We start from the raw sequence: 16,026 nt of genomic DNA, 5'->3' as shown, positions 1-16,026 counted from the left end.
GTTGAGGGCTAGGGTTAGAGATCCCGTTAGGGTTACGAATGGACCTAGGGTTAGGGTTATGTAGAGGGCTAGGGTTAGAGATCCGGTTAGGGTTACGATTGGACCTAGGGTTAGTGTTATGTTGAGGGCGAGGGTTAGAGATCCGGTTAGGGTCACGATTGGACCTAGGGTTAGGGTTATGTTGAGGGCTAGGTTTAGAGAGACGGTTAGGGATACGATTGGACCTAGGGTTAGGGTTTTGTTGAGGGTTAGGGTTAGAGATCCGGTTAGGGTTACGATTGGACCTAGGTTTAGGGGTATGTTGAGGGCTAGGGTTAGAAATCCGATTAGGGTTACGATTGGACCTAGGGTTAGGGTTATGTTGAGGGCTAGTGTTGAGAGACGGTTAGGGTCACGATTGGACCTACGGTTAGGGTTATGTTGAGGGCTAGGGTTAGAGATCCGGTTAGGGTCACGATTGGACCTAGGGTTAGGGTTATGTTGAGGGCTAGGGTTAGAGAGACGTTTAGGGTTACGATTGGACCTAGGGTTAGGGTTATGTTGAGGGCTAGGTTTAGAGATCCGGTTAGGGTTACGATTGGACCTAGGGTTAGGGTTATGTTGAAGGCTAGGGTTAGAGATCCGGTTAGGGTTACGATTGGACCTAGCGTTAGGGTTATGTTGAGGGCAGGGTTAGAGATCCGGTTAGGGTTAGGATTGGACCTAGGGTTAGGGTTATGTTGAGGGCTAGGGTTAGAGATCCGGTTAGGGTTACGATTGGACCTAGGGTTAGGGTTATGTTGAGGGCTAGGGTTAGAGATACGGTTAGGGTCACGATTGGACCTAGGGTTAGGGTGATGTTGAGGGCTAGGGTTAGAGATCCGGTTAGGGTCACGATTGCACCTTGGGTTAGGGTTATGTTGAGGGCTAGGGTTAGAGATCCGGTTAGGGTTACGATTGCACCTAGGGTTAGGGTTATGTTGAGAACTAGGTTTAGAGATCCGGTTAGGGTTAAGATTGGACCTAGGGTTAGGGTTATGTTGAGGGCTAGGGTTAGAGATCCGGGTAGGGTTACGATTGGACCTAGGGTTAGGGTTATGTTGAGGGCAGGGAAGGAGATCCGGTTAGGGTCACGATTGGACCTAGGGTTAGTGTTATGTTGAGGGCTAGGGTTAGAGATCCGGTTAGGGTTACGATTGGACCTAGGGTTAGGGTTATGTTGAGGGTTAGGGTTAGAGAGACGGTTAGCGTTCCGATTGGACCTAGGGTTAGGGTTATGTTGAGGGCTAGGGTTAGAGATCCGGTTAGGGTTACGATTGGACCTAGGGTTAGGGTTATGTTGAGGGCTAGGGTTAGAGATCCGTTTAGCGTTCCGATTGGACCTAGGGTTAGTGTTATGTTGAGGGCTAGGGTTAGAGATCCGGTTACGATTACGATTGCACCTAGGGTTAGGGTTATGTTGAGGGCTAGGGTTAGAGATCCTGTTAGAGTTACGATTGGACCTAGGGTTAGGGTTATGTTGAGGGCTAGGGTTAGAGAGACGGTTAGGGTTCCGATTGGACCTAGGGTTCGGGTTATGTTGAGGGCTAGGGTTAGAGATCCGGGTAGGGTTACGATTGAACCTAGGGTTAGGGTTATGTTGAGGGCTAGGGTTAGAGATCCGGTTACGGTTACAATTGGACCTAGGGTTAGTGTTATATTGAGGGCTAGGGTGAGAGATCCGGTTACAGTTACGATTGGTCCTAGGGTTAGGGTTATGTTGTGGGCTAGGGTTAGAGATCCGGGTAGGGTTACGATTGGACCTAGGGTTAGGGTTATGTTGAGGGCTAGGCTTAGAGATCCGGTTACAGTTACGATTGGACCTAGGGTTAGGGTTATGTTGAGGGCTACGGTTAGAGATCCAGTTAGGGTCACGATTGGACCTAGGGTTAGGGTTATGTTGAGGGCTAGGGTTAGAGATACGGTTAGGGTCACGATTGGACCTAGGGTTAGGGTTATGTTGACGGCTAGGGTTAGAGATACGGTTAGGGTCACGATTGGACCTAGGGTTAGGGTGATGTTGAGGGCTAGGGTTAGAGATCCGGTTAGGGTCACGATTGCACCTTGGGTTAGGGTTATGTTGAGGGCTAGGGTTAGAGATCCGGTTAGGGTTACGATTGCACCTAGGGTTAGGGTTATGTTGAGAACTAGGTTTAGAGATTCGGTTAGGGTTATGATTGGACCTAGAGTTAGGGTTATGTTGAGGGCTAGGGTTAGAGATCCGGTTAGGGTTACGATTGGACCTAGGGTTAGGGTTATGTTGAGGGCTAGGGTTAGAGAGACGGTTAGGGTTACGATTGGACCTAGGGTTAGGGTTATGTTGAGGGCTAAGGTTAGAGATCCGGTTACGGTTACGATTGCACCTAGGGTTATGGTTATGTTGAGGGCTAGGGTTAGAGATCCGGTTAGGGTTAAGATTGGACCTAGGGTTAGGGTTATGTTGAGGGCTAGGGTTAGAGATCCGGGTAGGGTTACGATTGGACCTAGGGTTAGGGTTATGTTGAGGGCTAGGGTTAGAGAGACGGTTAGGGATACGATTGGACCTAGGGTTAGGGTTTTGTTGAGGGCTAGGGTTAGAGATGCGGTTAGGGTTACGATTGGACCTAGGTTTAGGGGTATGTTGAGGGCTAGGGTTAGAGATCCGGTTAGAGTTACGATTGGTCCTAGGGTTAGGGTTATGTTGTGGGCTAGGGTTAGAGATCCGGGTAGGGTTACGATTGGACCTAGGGTTAGGGTTATGTTGAGGGGTAGGCTTAGAGATCCGGTTACAGTTACGATTGGACCTAGGGTTAGGGTTATGTTGAGGGCTACGGTTAGAGATCCAGTTAGGGTCACGATTGGACCTAGGGTTAGGGTTATGTTGAGGGCTAGGGTTAGAGATACGGTTAGGGTCACGATGGACCTAGGGTTAGGGTTATATTGAGTTCTAGGGTTAGAGATCCGGTTAGGGTCACGATTGCACCTTGGGTTAGGGTTATGTTGAGGGCTAGGGTTAGAGATACGGTTAGGGTCACGATGGACCTAGGGTTAGGGTTATATTGAGTTCTAGGGTTAGAGATCCGGTTAGGGTCACGATTGCACCTTGGGTTAGGGTTATGTTGAGAACTAGGTTTAGAGATTCGGTTAGGGTTACGATTGGACCTAGGGTTAGGGTTATGTTGAGGGCTAGGGTTAGAGATCCGGTTAGGGTTACGATTGGACCTAGGGTTAGGGTTATGTTGAGGGCTAGGGTTAGAGAGACGGTTACGGTTCCGATTGGACCTAAGGTTAAGGTTATGTTGAGGGCTAGGGTTAGAGAGACGGTTAGGGTCACGATTGGACCTTGGGTTAGGGTTATGTTGAGGGCTAAGGTTAGAGATCCGGTTACGGTTACGATTGGACCTAGGGTTAGGGTTTTGTTGAGGGCTAGGGTTAGAGATCCGTTTAGGGTTACGATTGGACCTAGGTTTAGGGGTATGTTGAGGGCTAGGGTTAGAGATCCGGTTAGGGTTACGATTGGACCTAGGGTTAGGGTTATGTTGAGGGCTAGTGTTGAGAGACGGTTAGGGTTCAGATTGGACCTAGGGTTAGGGTTATTTTGAGGGCTAGGGTTAGAGAGACGGTTAGGGTCACGATTGGACCTGCGGTTAGGGTTATGTTGAGGGCTAGGGTTAGAGATCCGGTTAGGGTCACGATTGGACCTAGGCTTAGGGTTATGTTGAGGGCTAGGGTTAGAGAGACGTTTAGGGTTACGATTGACCTAGGGTTAGGGTTATGTTGAGGGCTAGGTTTAGAGATCCGGTTAGGGTTACGATTGGACCTAGGGTTACGGTTATGTTGAGGGCTAGGGTTAGAGATACGGTTAGGGTTACGATTGGACCTAGGGTTAGGGTTATGTTGAGGGCTAGGGTTAGAGAGACGGTTAGGGTTCCGATTGGACCTAGGTTTAGGGTTATGTTGAGGGCTAGGGTTAGAGATCCGGGTAGGGTTACGATTGAACCTAGGGTTAGGGTTATGTTGAGGGCTAGGGTTAGAGATCCGGTTACGGTTACAATTGCACCTAGGGTTAGTGTTATATTGAGGGCTAGGGTGAGAGATCCGGTTACGGTTACGATTGCACCTAGGGTTAGGGTTATGTTGAGGGCTAGGGTTAGAGATCCGGTTAGAGTTACGATTGGTCCTAGGGTTAGGGTTATGTTGTGGGCTAGGGTTAGAGATCCGGGTAGGGTTACGATTGGACCTAGGGTTAGGGTTATGTTGAGGGCTAGGCTTAGAGATCCGGTTACAGTTACGATTGGACCTAGGGTTAGGGTTATGTTGAGGGCTACGGTTAGAGATCCAGTTAGGGTCACGATTGGACCTAGGGTTAGGGTTATGTTGAGGGCTAGGGTTAGAGATACGGTTAGGGTCACGATTGGACCTAGGGTTAGGGTTATGTTGAGTTCTAGGATTAGAGATCCGGTTAGGGTCACGAGTGGACCTAGGGTTAGGGTTATGTTGAGGGCTAGGGTTAGAGATCCGGTTAGGGTTACGATTGGACCTAGGGTTAGGGTTATGTTGAGGGCTAGGGTTAGAGAGAGGGTTAGGGTTCCGATTGGACCTAAGGTTAAGGTTATGTTGAGGGCTATGGTTAGAGAGACGGTTAGGGTCACGATTGGACCTTGGGTTAGGGTTATGTTGAGGGCTAAGGTTAGAGATCCGGTTACGGTTACGATTGCACCTAGGGTTATGGTTATGTTGAGGGCTAGGGTTAGAGATCCGGTTAGGGTTAAGATTGGACCTAGGGTTAGGGTTATGTTGAGGGCTAGGGTTAGAGATCCGGGTAGGGTTACGATTGGACCTAGGGTTAGGGTTATGTTGAGGGCTAGGGTTAGAGATCCGGGTGTTGTTACGATTGGACCTAGGGTTAGGGTTATGTTGAGGGCTAGGGTTAGAGATCCCGTTAGGGTTACGAATGGACCTAGGGTTAGGGTTATGTAGAGGGCTAGGGTTAGAGATCCGGTTAGGGTTACGATTGGACCTAGGGTTAGTGTTATGTTGAGGGCGAGGGTTAGAGATCCGGTTAGGGTCACGATTGGACCTAGGGTTAGGGTTATGTTGAGGGCTAGGTTTAGAGAGACGGTTAGGGATACGATTGGACCTAGGGTTAGGGTTTTGTTGAGGGTTAGGGTTAGAGATCCGGTTAGGGTTACGATTGGACCTAGGTTTAGGGGTATGTTGAGGGCTAGGGTTAGAAATCCGATTAGGGTTACGATTGGACCTAGGGTTAGGGTTATGTTGAGGGCTAGTGTTGAGAGACGGTTAGGGTCACGATTGGACCTACGGTTAGGGTTATGTTGAGGGCTAGGGTTAGAGATCCGGTTAGGGTCACGATTGGACCTAGGGTTAGGGTTATGTTGAGGGCTAGGGTTAGAGAGACGTTTAGGGTTACGATTGGACCTAGGGTTAGGGTTATGTTGAGGGCTAGGTTTAGAGATCCGGTTAGGGTTACGATTGGACCTAGGGTTAGGGTTATGTTGAAGGCTAGGGTTAGAGATCCGGTTAGGGTTACGATTGGACCTAGCGTTAGGGTTATGTTGAGGGCAGGGTTAGAGATCCGGTTAGGGTTAGGATTGGACCTAGGGTTAGGGTTATGTTGAGGGCTAGGGTTAGAGATCCGGTTAGGGTTACGATTGGACCTAGGGTTAGGGTTATGTTGAGGGCTAGGGTTAGAGATACGGTTAGGGTCACGATTGGACCTAGGGTTAGGGTGATGTTGAGGGCTAGGGTTAGAGATCCGGTTAGGGTCACGATTGCACCTTGGGTTAGGGTTATGTTGAGGGCTAGGGTTAGAGATCCGGTTAGGGTTACGATTGCACCTAGGGTTAGGGTTATGTTGAGAACTAGGTTTAGAGATCCGGTTAGGGTTAAGATTGGACCTAGGGTTAGGGTTATGTTGAGGGCTAGGGTTAGAGATCCGGGTAGGGTTACGATTGGACCTAGGGTTAGGGTTATGTTGAGGGCAGGGAAGGAGATCCGGTTAGGGTCACGATTGGACCTAGGGTTAGTGTTATGTTGAGGGCTAGGGTTAGAGATCCGGTTAGGGTTACGATTGGACCTAGGGTTAGGGTTATGTTGAGGGTTAGGGTTAGAGAGACGGTTAGCGTTCCGATTGGACCTAGGGTTAGGGTTATGTTGAGGGCTAGGGTTAGAGATCCGGTTAGGGTTACGATTGGACCTAGGGTTAGGGTTATGTTGAGGGCTAGGGTTAGAGATCCGTTTAGCGTTCCGATTGGACCTAGGGTTAGTGTTATGTTGAGGGCTAGGGTTAGAGATCCGGTTACGATTACGATTGCACCTAGGGTTAGGGTTATGTTGAGGGCTAGGGTTAGAGATCCTGTTAGAGTTACGATTGGACCTAGGGTTAGGGTTATGTTGAGGGCTAGGGTTAGAGAGACGGTTAGGGTTCCGATTGGACCTAGGGTTCGGGTTATGTTGAGGGCTAGGGTTAGAGATCCGGGTAGGGTTACGATTGAACCTAGGGTTAGGGTTATGTTGAGGGCTAGGGTTAGAGATCCGGTTACGGTTACAATTGGACCTAGGGTTAGTGTTATATTGAGGGCTAGGGTGAGAGATCCGGTTACAGTTACGATTGGTCCTAGGGTTAGGGTTATGTTGTGGGCTAGGGTTAGAGATCCGGGTAGGGTTACGATTGGACCTAGGGTTAGGGTTATGTTGAGGGCTAGGCTTAGAGATCCGGTTACAGTTACGATTGGACCTAGGGTTAGGGTTATGTTGAGGGCTACGGTTAGAGATCCAGTTAGGGTCACGATTGGACCTAGGGTTAGGGTTATGTTGAGGGCTAGGGTTAGAGATACGGTTAGGGTCACGATTGGACCTAGGGTTAGGGTTATGTTGACGGCTAGGGTTAGAGATACGGTTAGGGTCACGATTGGACCTAGGGTTAGGGTGATGTTGAGGGCTAGGGTTAGAGATCCGGTTAGGGTCACGATTGCACCTTGGGTTAGGGTTATGTTGAGGGCTAGGGTTAGAGATCCGGTTAGGGTTACGATTGCACCTAGGGTTAGGGTTATGTTGAGAACTAGGTTTAGAGATTCGGTTAGGGTTATGATTGGACCTAGAGTTAGGGTTATGTTGAGGGCTAGGGTTAGAGATCCGGTTAGGGTTACGATTGGACCTAGGGTTAGGGTTATGTTGAGGGCTAGGGTTAGAGAGACGGTTAGGGTTACGATTGGACCTAGGGTTAGGGTTATGTTGAGGGCTAAGGTTAGAGATCCGGTTACGGTTACGATTGCACCTAGGGTTATGGTTATGTTGAGGGCTAGGGTTAGAGATCCGGTTAGGGTTAAGATTGGACCTAGGGTTAGGGTTATGTTGAGGGCTAGGGTTAGAGATCCGGGTAGGGTTACGATTGGACCTAGGGTTAGGGTTATGTTGAGGGCTAGGGTTAGAGATCCGGGTAGGGTTACGATTGGACCTAGGGTTAGGGTTATGTTGAGGGCTAGGGTTAGAGATCCCGTTAGGGTTACGAATGGACCTAGGGTTAGGGTTATGTAGAGGGCTAGGGTTAGAGATCCGGTTAGGGTTACGATTGGACCTAGGGTTAAGGTTATGTTGAGGGCGAGGGTTAGAGATCCGGTTAGGGTCACGATAGGACCTAGGGTTAGGGTTATGTTGAGGGCTAGGTTTAGAGAGACGGTTAGGGATACGATTGGACCTAGGGTTAGGGTTTTGTTGAGGGCTAGGGTTAGAGATCCGGTTAGGGTTACGATTGGACCTAGGTTTAGGGGTATGTTGAGGGCTAGGGTTAGAGATCCGATTAGGGTTACGATTGGACCTAGGGTTAGGGTTATGTTGAGGGCTAGTGTTGAGAGACGGTTAGAGTTCAGATTGGACCTAGGGTTAGGGTTATGTTGAGGGCTAGGGTTAGAGAGACGGTTAGGGTCACGATTGGACCTACGGTTAGGGTTATGTTGAGGGCTAGGGTTAGAGAGACGGTTAGGGTCACGATTGGACCTACGGTTAGGGTTATGTTGAGGGCAGGGAAGGAGATCCGGTTAGGGTCACGATTGGACCTAGGGTTAGTGTTATGTTGAGGGCTAGGGTCAGAGATCCGGTTAGGGTTACGATTGGACCTAGGGTTAGGGTTATGTTGAGGGCTAGGGTTAGAGAGACGGTTAGCGTTCCGATTGGACCTAGGGTTAGGGTTATGTTGAGGGCTAGGGTTAGAGATCCGGTTAGGGTTACGATTGGACCTAGGGTTAGGGTTATGTTGAGGGTAGGGTTAGAGATCCGGGTAGGGTTACGATTGGACCTAGGGTTAGGGTTATGTTGAGGGCTAGGGTTAGAGATCCGGTTACAGTTACGCCTGTACCTAGGGTTACGGTTATGTTGAGGGCTAGGGTTAGAGATCCAGTTAGGGTCACGATTGGACCTAGGGTTAGGGTTATGTTGAGGGCTAGGGTTAGAGATACGGTTAGGGTCACGATTGGACCAAGGGGTAGGGTTATGTTGAGGGCTAGGGTTAGAGATACGGTTAGGGTCACGATTGGACCTAGGGTTAGGGTTATGTTGAGGGCTAGGGTTAGAGATCCGGTTAGGGTTACGATTGGACCTAGGGTTAGGGTTATGTTGAGGGCTAGGGTTAGAGATCCGGTTAGGGTTACGATTGGACCTAGGGTTAGGGTTATGTTGAGGGCTAAGGTTAGAGATCCGGTTACGGTTACGATTGCACCTAGGGTTATGGTTATGTTGAGGGCTAGGGTTAGAGATCCGGTTAGGGTTAAGATTGGACCTAGGGTTAGGGTTATGTTGAGGGCTAGGGTTAGAGATCCGGGTAGGGTTACGATTGGACCTAGGGTTAGGGTTATGTTGAGGGCTAGGGTTAGAGATCCGGGTAGGGTTACGATTGGACCTAGGGTTAGGGTTATGTTTAGGGCTAGGGTTAGAGATCCCTTAGGGTTACGAATGGACCTAGGGTTAGGGTTATGTAGAGGGCTAGGGTTAGAGATCCGGTTAGGGTTACGATTGGACCTAGGGTTAAGGTTATGTTGAGGGCGAGGGTTAGAGATCCGGTTAGGGTCACGATTGGACCTAGTGTTAGGGTTATGTTGAGGGCTAGGTTTAGAGAGACGGTTAGGGATACGATTGGACCTAGGGTTAGGGTTTTGTTGAGGGCTAGGGTTAGAGATCCGGTTAGGGTTACGATTGGACCTAGGTTTAGGGGTATGTTGAGGGCTAGGGTTAGAGATCCCATTAGGGTTACGATTGGACCTAGGGTTAGGGTTATGTTGAGGGCTAGTGTTGAGAGACGGTTAGAGTTCAGATTGGACCTAGGGTTAGGGTTATGTTGAGGGCTAGGGTTAGAGAGACGGTTAGGGTCACGATTGGACCTACGGTTAGGGTTATGTTGAGGGCTAGGGTTAGAGATCCGGTTAGGGTCACGATTGGACCTAGGGTTAGGGTTATGTTGAGGGCTAGGGTTAGAGATCCGGTTAGGGTTAGGATTGGACCTAGGGTTAGGGTTATGTTGAGGGCTAGGGTTAGATATCCGGTTAGGGTTAGGATTGGACCTAGGGTTAGGGTTATGTTGAGGGCAGGGAAGGAGATCCGGTTAGGGTCACGATTGGACCTACGGTTAGTGTTATGTTGAGGGCTAGGGTTAGAGATCCGGTTAGGGTTACGATTGGACCTAGGGTTAGGGTTATGTTGAGGGCTAGGGTTAGAGAGACGGTTAGCGTTCCGATTGGTCCTAGGGTTAGGGTTATGTTGAGGGCTAGGGTTAGAGATCCGGTTAGGGTTACGATTGGACCTAGGGTTAGGGTTATGTTGAGGGCTAGGGTTAGAGATCCTGTTAGAGTTACGATTGGACCTAGGGTTAGGGTTATGTTGAGGGTAGGGTTAGAGATCCGGGTAGGGTTACGATTGGACCTAGGGTTAGGGTTATGTTGAGGGCTAGGGTTAGAGATCCGGTTAGGGTTACGATTGGACCTAGGGTTAGTGTTATGTTGAGGGCTAGGGTTAGAGATCCGGTTAGGGTTACGATTGGACCTAGGGTTAGGGTTATGTTGAGGGTTAGGGTTAGAGAGACGGTTAGCGTTCCGATTGGACCTAGGGTTAGGGTTATGTTGAGGGCTAGGGTTAGAGATCCGGTTAGGGTTACGATTGGACCTAGGGTTAGGGTTATGTTGAGGGCTAGGGTTAGAGATCCGTTTAGCGTTCCGATTGGACCTAGGGTTAGTGTTATGTTGAGGGCTAGGGTTAGAGATCCGGTTACGATTACGATTGCACCTAGGGTTAGGGTTATGTTGAGGGCTAGGGTTAGAGATCCTGTTAGAGTTACGATTGGACCTAGGGTTAGGGTTATGTTGAGGGCTAGGGTTAGAGAGACGGTTAGGGTTCCGATTGGACCTAGGGTTCGGGTTATGTTGAGGGCTAGGGTTAGAGATCCGGGTAGGGTTACGATTGAACCTAGGGTTAGGGTTATGTTGAGGGCTAGGGTTAGAGATCCGGTTACGGTTACAATTGGACCTAGGGTTAGTGTTATATTGAGGGCTAGGGTGAGAGATCCGGTTACAGTTACGATTGGTCCTAGGGTTAGGGTTATGTTGTGGGCTAGGGTTAGAGATCCGGGTAGGGTTACGATTGGACCTAGGGTTAGGGTTATGTTGAGGGCTAGGCTTAGAGATCCGGTTACAGTTACGATTGGACCTAGGGTTAGGGTTATGTTGAGGGCTACGGTTAGAGATCCAGTTAGGGTCACGATTGGACCTAGGGTTAGGGTTATGTTGAGGGCTAGGGTTAGAGATACGGTTAGGGTCACGATTGGACCTAGGGTTAGGGTTATGTTGACGGCTAGGGTTAGAGATACGGTTAGGGTCACGATTGGACCTAGGGTTAGGGTGATGTTGAGGGCTAGGGTTAGAGATCCGGTTAGGGTCACGATTGCACCTTGGGTTAGGGTTATGTTGAGGGCTAGGGTTAGAGATCCGGTTAGGGTTACGATTGCACCTAGGGTTAGGGTTATGTTGAGAACTAGGTTTAGAGATTCGGTTAGGGTTATGATTGGACCTAGAGTTAGGGTTATGTTGAGGGCTAGGGTTAGAGATCCGGTTAGGGTTACGATTGGACCTAGGGTTAGGGTTATGTTGAGGGCTAGGGTTAGAGAGACGGTTAGGGTTACGATTGGACCTAGGGTTAGGGTTATGTTGAGGGCTAAGGTTAGAGATCCGGTTACGGTTACGATTGCACCTAGGGTTATGGTTATGTTGAGGGCTAGGGTTAGAGATCCGGTTAGGGTTAAGATTGGACCTAGGGTTAGGGTTATGTTGAGGGCTAGGGTTAGAGATCCGGGTAGGGTTACGATTGGACCTAGGGTTAGGGTTATGTTGAGGGCTAGGGTTAGAGATCCGGGTAGGGTTACGATTGGACCTAGGGTTAGGGTTATGTTGAGGGCTAGGGTTAGAGATCCCGTTAGGGTTACGAATGGACCTAGGGTTAGGGTTATGTAGAGGGCTAGGGTTAGAGATCCGGTTAGGGTTACGATTGGACCTAGGGTTAAGGTTATGTTGAGGGCGAGGGTTAGAGATCCGGTTAGGGTCACGATAGGACCTAGGGTTAGGGTTATGTTGAGGGCTAGGTTTAGAGAGACGGTTAGGGATACGATTGGACCTAGGGTTAGGGTTTTGTTGAGGGCTAGGGTTAGAGATCCGGTTAGGGTTACGATTGGACCTAGGTTTAGGGGTATGTTGAGGGCTAGGGTTAGAGATCCGATTAGGGTTACGATTGGACCTAGGGTTAGGGTTATGTTGAGGGCTAGTGTTGAGAGACGGTTAGAGTTCAGATTGGACCTAGGGTTAGGGTTATGTTGAGGGCTAGGGTTAGAGAGACGGTTAGGGTCACGATTGGACCTACGGTTAGGGTTATGTTGAGGGCTAGGGTTAGAGAGACGGTTAGGGTCACGATTGGACCTACGGTTAGGGTTATGTTGAGGGCAGGGAAGGAGATCCGGTTAGGGTCACGATTGGACCTAGGGTTAGTGTTATGTTGAGGGCTAGGGTCAGAGATCCGGTTAGGGTTACGATTGGACCTAGGGTTAGGGTTATGTTGAGGGCTAGGGTTAGAGAGACGGTTAGCGTTCCGATTGGACCTAGGGTTAGGGTTATGTTGAGGGCTAGGGTTAGAGATCCGGTTAGGGTTACGATTGGACCTAGGGTTAGGGTTATGTTGAGGGTAGGGTTAGAGATCCGGGTAGGGTTACGATTGGACCTAGGGTTAGGGTTATGTTGAGGGCTAGGGTTAGAGATCCGGTTACAGTTACGCCTGTACCTAGGGTTACGGTTATGTTGAGGGCTAGGGTTAGAGATCCAGTTAGGGTCACGATTGGACCTAGGGTTAGGGTTATGTTGAGGGCTAGGGTTAGAGATACGGTTAGGGTCACGATTGGACCAAGGGGTAGGGTTATGTTGAGGGCTAGGGTTAGAGATACGGTTAGGGTCACGATTGGACCTAGGGTTAGGGTTATGTTGAGGGCTAGGGTTAGAGATCCGGTTAGGGTTACGATTGGACCTAGGGTTAGGGTTATGTTGAGGGCTAGGGTTAGAGATCCGGTTAGGGTTACGATTGGACCTAGGGTTAGGGTTATGTTGAGGGCTAAGGTTAGAGATCCGGTTACGGTTACGATTGCACCTAGGGTTATGGTTATGTTGAGGGCTAGGGTTAGAGATCCGGTTAGGGTTAAGATTGGACCTAGGGTTAGGGTTATGTTGAGGGCTAGGGTTAGAGATCCGGGTAGGGTTACGATTGGACCTAGGGTTAGGGTTATGTTGAGGGCTAGGGTTAGAGATCCGGGTAGGGTTACGATTGGACCTAGGGTTAGGGTTATGTTTAGGGCTAGGGTTAGAGATCCCTTAGGGTTACGAATGGACCTAGGGTTAGGGTTATGTAGAGGGCTAGGGTTAGAGATCCGGTTAGGGTTACGATTGGACCTAGGGTTAAGGTTATGTTGAGGGCGAGGGTTAGAGATCCGGTTAGGGTCACGATTGGACCTAGTGTTAGGGTTATGTTGAGGGCTAGGTTTAGAGAGACGGTTAGGGATACGATTGGACCTAGGGTTAGGGTTTTGTTGAGGGCTAGGGTTAGAGATCCGGTTAGGGTTACGATTGGACCTAGGTTTAGGGGTATGTTGAGGGCTAGGGTTAGAGATCCCATTAGGGTTACGATTGGACCTAGGGTTAGGGTTATGTTGAGGGCTAGTGTTGAGAGACGGTTAGAGTTCAGATTGGACCTAGGGTTAGGGTTATGTTGAGGGCTAGGGTTAGAGAGACGGTTAGGGTCACGATTGGACCTACGGTTAGGGTTATGTTGAGGGCTAGGGTTAGAGATCCGGTTAGGGTCACGATTGGACCTAGGGTTAGGGTTATGTTGAGGGCTAGGGTTAGAGATCCGGTTAGGGTTAGGATTGGACCTAGGGTTAGGGTTATGTTGAGGGCTAGGGTTAGATATCCGGTTAGGGTTAGGATTGGACCTAGGGTTAGGGTTATGTTGAGGGCAGGGAAGGAGATCCGGTTAGGGTCACGATTGGACCTACGGTTAGTGTTATGTTGAGGGCTAGGGTTAGAGATCCGGTTAGGGTTACGATTGGACCTAGGGTTAGGGTTATGTTGAGGGCTAGGGTTAGAGAGACGGTTAGCGTTCCGATTGGTCCTAGGGTTAGGGTTATGTTGAGGGCTAGGGTTAGAGATCCGGTTAGGGTTACGATTGGACCTAGGGTTAGGGTTATGTTGAGGGCTAGGGTTAGAGATCCTGTTAGAGTTACGATTGGACCTAGGGTTAGGGTTATGTTGAGGGTAGGGTTAGAGATCCGGGTAGGGTTACGATTGGACCTAGGGTTAGGGTTATGTTGAGGGCTAGGGTTAGAGATCCGGTTACAGTTACGCCTGGACCTAGGGTTAGGGTTATGTTGAGGGCTAGGGTTAGAGATCCAGTTAGGGTCACGATTGGACCTAGGGTTAGGGTTATGTTGAGGGCTAGGGTTAGAGATACGGTTAGGGTCACGATTGGACCTAGGGTTAGGGTTATGTTGAGGGCTAGGGTTAGAGATACGGTTAGGGTCACGATTGGACATAGGGTTAGTGTTATGTTGAGGGCTAGGGTTAGAGATCCGGTTAGGGTTACGATTGGACCTAGGGTTAGGGTTATGTTGAGGGCTAGGGTTAGAGAGACGGTTAGCGTTCCGATTGGACCTAGGGTTAGGGTTATGTTGAGGGCTAGGGTTAGAGATCCGGTTAGGGTTACGATTGGACCTAGGGTTAGGGTTATGTTGAGGGCTAGGGTTAGAGATCCTGTTAGAGTTACGATTGGACCTAGGGTTAGGGTTATGTTGAGGGTAGGGTTAGAGATCCGGGTAGGGTTACGATTGGACCTAGGGTTAGGGTTATGTTGAGGGCTAGGGTTAGAGATCCGGTTACAGTTACGCCTGGACCTAGGGTTAGGGTTATGTTGAGGGCTAGGGTTAGAGATCCAGTTAGGGTCACGATTGGACCTAGGGTTAGGGTTATGTTGAGGGCTAGGGTTAGAGATACGGTTAGGGTCACGATTGGACCTAGGGTTAGGGTTATGTTGAGGGCTAGGGTTAGAGATACGGTTAGCGTCACGATTGGACCTAGGGTTAGGGTTATGTTGAGGGCTAGGGTTAGAGATCCGGTTAGGGTCACGATTGTACCTTGGGTTAGGGTTATGTTGAGGGCTAGGGTTAGAGATCCGGTTAAGGTCACGTTTGGACCTGGGGTTAGGGTTATGTTGACGGCTAGGGTTAGAGTTCCGGTTAGGGTTACGATTGGACCTAGGGTTAGGGTGTTGTTGAGGGCTAGGGTTAGAGATCCGGTTAGGGTTACGATTGCACCTAGGGATAGGGTTATGTTGAGAACTAGGTTTAGAGATTCGGTTAGGGTTACGATTGGACCTAGGGTTAGCGTTATGTTTAGCGCTAGGGATAGATATCCGGTTAGGGTCACGATTGGACCTAGGGTTAGGGTTATGTTGAGGGCTAGGGTTAGAGATACGGTTAGGGTCACGATTGGACCTAGGGTTAGGGTTATGTTGAGGGCTAGGGTTAGAGATCCGGTTAGGGTCACGATTGTACCTTGGGTTAGGGTTATGTTGAGGGCTAAGGTTAGAGATCCGGTTAGGGTTACCATTGGACCTAGGGTTAGGGTTATGTTGAGGGCTAGGGTTAGAGATCCGGTTAGGGTTACGATTGGACCTAGGGTTAGGGTTATGTTGAGGGCTAGGGTTAGAGATCCGGTTAGGGTTACGATTGGACCTAGGGTGAGGGTTATGTTGAGGGCGAGGGTTAGAGATCCGGTTAGGGTCACGATTGTACCTAGGGTTAGGGTTATGTTGAGGGCTAGGTTAGAGAGACGGTTAGGGATACGATTGGACCTAGGGTTAGGGTTATGTTGAGGGCTAGGGTTAGAGATACGGTTAGGGTTAGGATTGGACCTAGGGTTAGGGTTTTGTTGAGGGCTAGGGTTATAGATCCGGTTAGGGTTATGATTGGACCTAGGTTTAGGTGTATGTTGAGGGCTAGGGTTAGAGATCCGGTTAGGGTTACGATTGGACCTAGGGTTAGGGTTATGTTGAGGGCTAGTGTTGAGAGACGGTTAGAGTTCAGATTGGACCTAGGGTTAGGGTTATGTTGAGGGCTAGGGTTAGAGAGACATTTAGGGACACGATTGGCCCTACGGTTAGGGTTATGTTGAGGGCTAGGGTTAGAGATCCGGTTAGGGTTACGATTGGACCTAGCGTTAGGGTTATGTTGAGGGCTATGGTTAGAGAGACAGTTAGGGTTACGATTGGACCTAGGGTTAGGGTTATGTTGAGGGCTAGGGTTAGAGAGACGGTTAGGGTTACGATTGGACCTAGGGTTAGGGTTATGTTGATGGGAGGGTTAGAGATCCGGTTAGGGTCACGATTGGACCTAGGGTTAGGGTTATGTTGAGGGCTAGGGTTAGAGATCCGGTTAGGGTT

The sequence above is a fragment of the Miniopterus schreibersii genome, assembly GCF_964146895.1.
Source record: "Miniopterus schreibersii genome assembly, chromosome: 4".
Taxonomy (NCBI): Eukaryota; Metazoa; Chordata; class Mammalia; order Chiroptera; family Miniopteridae; genus Miniopterus; species Miniopterus schreibersii.
The sequence above is the reverse complement of the archived record's forward strand: the minus strand, read 5'-3'. Positions refer to the sequence as shown.